We start from the raw sequence: 3,589 nt of genomic DNA, 5'->3' as shown, positions 1-3,589 counted from the left end.
TCTGTTCCATTGATCTATGTGTCTGTTTTTGTGCCAGTACCATACTGTCTTAATGATGACAGCTTTGTAATAGGAGTCTGGAATTGTGATGCCACCAGCTTTGATTTTCTTTTTCAACACTCCTTTGCCTATTTGTGGTCTTTTCTGGTTCCATATAAATTTTAGGATTATTTGTTCCAGTTCTGTGAAAAAAAGTTGATGGTATTTTGATAGGGAATGCATTAAATGTATAGATTGCTCTAGGTAGTATAGACATTGTAACAATATTTGTTTTTCCAATCCATGAGCATGAAATGTTTTCCCATTTCTTTGTGTCTTCCTCAATTTCTTTTATAAGTGTTCTGTAGTTTTTGAGTATAGATCCTTTATCTTTTTGGTTAGGTTTATTCCTAAATATCTTACGGTTTTTGGTGCAACTGTAAATGGGATCAACTCCTTACTTTCTCTTTCTTCTGTCTCATTGTTAGTGTATAGAAATGCAACCGATTTTTGTGCATTGATTTTATATCCTGCCACCTTGATGAATCCCTGTATGAGTTCTAGCAATTTTTGGGTGGAATCTTTTGGCTTTTCCACATAGAGTATCATGTCATCTGCAAAGAGTAAGAATTTGACTTCTTCTTTGCTGATTCAGATACCTTTTATTTATTTTTGTTGTCTGATTGCTGAGGATAGGACTTCTAGTACTACGTTGAACAGCAGTGGTGATAGTGGACATCCCTGCCTTGTTCCTGACCTTAGGGGAAAAGCTCTCAGTTCTTCCTCATTGAGAATATTCATAGATGGGCTTTTCATAGATGGCTTTTATGATATTGAGGTATGTACCCTCTATCCCTACACTCTGAAGAGTTTTAATCAAGAAAGGATGCTATACTTTGTCAAATGCTTTTTCTGCATCTATTGAGAGAATCATATGATTCTTATCCTTTCTTTTATTTATTCAGTGTATTACATTGATTGATTTGCAGATGTTGAGACACCCTTGCAGCCCAGGAATAAATACCACTTGGTCGTGGCAATTAATCCTTTTAATGTACTGTTGGAGCCTATGCGCTAGTATTTTGGTGAGAATTTTTGCATCCATGTTCATCAGGGATATTGGTCTGCAATCTTCCTTTGTGGTAGGGTCTTTGTCTGGTTTTGGGATCAAGGTAATGCTGGCCTCATAGAAAGAGTTTGAAAGTTTTCCTTCCATTTCTATTTTTTGAAATAGCTTCAGAAGAATAGGTATTAATTCTTCTTTAAATGTTTGGTAGAACTCCCCTGGGAAGCCATCTGGCCCTGGACTCTTGTTTGTTGGGAAATTTTTTATCACTGCTTCAATTTCCTTGCTGGTTATGGGTAGGTTCAGGTTTTCTATTCCTTCTTGTTTCAGTTTTAGTAGTTTATACATCCCAAGGAATGCATCTATTTCTTCCAGATTGTCTAATTTGTTGGCATATAACTGCTCATAATATGTTCTTATACTTTTTGTATTTCTTCAGTATTGGATGTGATCTCTCCACTTTCATTCATGATTTTATTTATTTGTGTTCTTTCTCTATTCTTTTTGATAAGTCTGGACAGAGGTTTATCAATCTTATTCTTTCAAAAAAACAACAGCTCCTAGTTTTGTTGACCTACTGTTCTTTTGGTTTCTATTTCATTGATTTCTGCTCTAATCTTTATTACCTTTTCCTGCTGGTTTTAGGCTTTATTTGCTGTTCTTCCTCCAGCTCCTTTAGGTATAAGGTTAGGTTGTATATTTGAGATCTTTCTTGTTTCTTGAGAAAGGCTTGTATTGCTATATACTTCCCTCTTAGGACCACCTTTGCTGTATCCCAAAAGTTCTGAACAGTTATGTTTTCATTTTCATTTGTTTCCATGATTTTTTAAAATTCTTCCTTAATTTCCTGGTTGACCCATTCATTCGTTAGTGGGATGTTCTTTAGCCTCCATCATTTTGAGTTCTTTCCAAATTTCCTCTTATGACTGAGTTACAGTTTCAAATCACTGTGGTCTCAAAATATGTAGGGAATGATCCCAATCTTTTGGTACTGGTTGAGACCTGATTTGTGACCCAGTATGTGATCTATTCTGAAGAATGTTCAATGTGCACTTGAGAAGAAGGTGCATTTTGGTCAGTTTGTTAGAAGAAACTGCATCGGGGTGCCTGGGTGGCCCAGTCATTAAGTGTCTGCCTTCAGCTCAGGTCATGATCCCAGAGTCCTGGGATCGAGCCCTGCATCGGGCTCCCTGCTCTGTGGGAAACCTGCTTCTCCCTCTCCCACTCCCCCTGCTTGTGTTCTCTCTCTGGCTGTCTCTCTCTCTGTCAAATAAATAAATATTTAAAAAAAAGAAGAAGAAGAAACTACATCTCAAAATTGTAGAGAAAGAAAAACATATATATGTAATTAAATACATTAAATGGATAAGATGTAACTGCAAAGATGAAAATTTAAAAAGACTTTAGCAAAAAAATAATAAATAAATAAGAGAGAGTATGATCAGGCAGGTGAAGATAACAGAGCCATACACTAGATTCTGGGTGTATTTTGGTCTGTTAGAAGAAACTGCATTCCAAAATTGTAAAGAAAGAAAAGCTTATACACACACACACACATAAAATTAAATACAATGAAAGGATAGAATGTAACTGTAAAAATGAAAATTAAAAAAGATTTAAAAAAAAGAGTTGATAAAATAAGAAATTGGTTGAAAAAGGAAAGAGAAAAAAATTAAAATTGAAAGACTAAAGAATCGTGGAAAAAAATCATGAATTTTATATACTATTTTCCCCTAGTGCTGAAGTTCTGCAGTTCTGTGTGAGCAGTAAACTTGATCTTAGCCAGGATTTCTTGCTGATCTTCTGGGGGAGGGGCCTGTTGAGCTGATTCTCAGGTGTCTTTGCCCCAGAAGGAACTGCTCCACCCTTGCCAGGGGGCCTGGCTAAGTAATCTGCTCTGGATTGCTTTCTGTGGCTTTTGTTCCCTGAAGGCTTTCTGTGCCACTTTAGAGGATGAGAATGAAAATGATGACCTCTCAATCTCCAGCCACAGAGCCAAGCTCAGGACCCCTCCTTAGTGCACCCTGAGGGAAAAGCAGTCAATCACTCCTGTCTCCCTGGTCTCCCTGTGCACTCCATGCTCACCCAGACTGTGACCAAGCCATTCTATCTCAGGCACGGCCCATTTTGAGTCTCCAAACACTGCAGACTCCTGTGAGCCACTCCTCCTGGCAGAGAAGTAAGGGGGGTCTCATGGCAGTTCTGCTGCTTGCTGGGGCCTGCTTGGACAGTGGTCGTCTGACTGTGCAGTGGTTCCCCGCCACAACCTCTCTTTGAATCCAAGATGTTAGCTGTGATGTTGTGACTTACAATAAGTAATATATTTGGCTTTAGTCCCTGCTTTTAGTACAGAGCTCCTAAATCCCTTGGAATTTCCTGTGATAACCATGGTATCTTGTTTTATGTTAATGAGGTGACTTTGGGATGCATCTAATGATGGGGGTTGGTTGCCCAGAGAACCAAAAAAGTCATTAGAGGCTTGGAACTTTTGGTCCCACCCCAACCTCCGTGAAGGAGAGGGCCTGGCAGTTGAATCAATTGCCA

The sequence above is a fragment of the Mirounga leonina genome, unplaced genomic scaffold, assembly GCF_011800145.1.
Source record: "Mirounga leonina isolate KUSES-001 unplaced genomic scaffold, KU_Mleo_1.0 Mir_125, whole genome shotgun sequence".
NCBI classification, from domain to species: domain Eukaryota; kingdom Metazoa; phylum Chordata; class Mammalia; order Carnivora; family Phocidae; genus Mirounga; species Mirounga leonina.
This window is presented reverse-complemented; position numbering follows the sequence as displayed.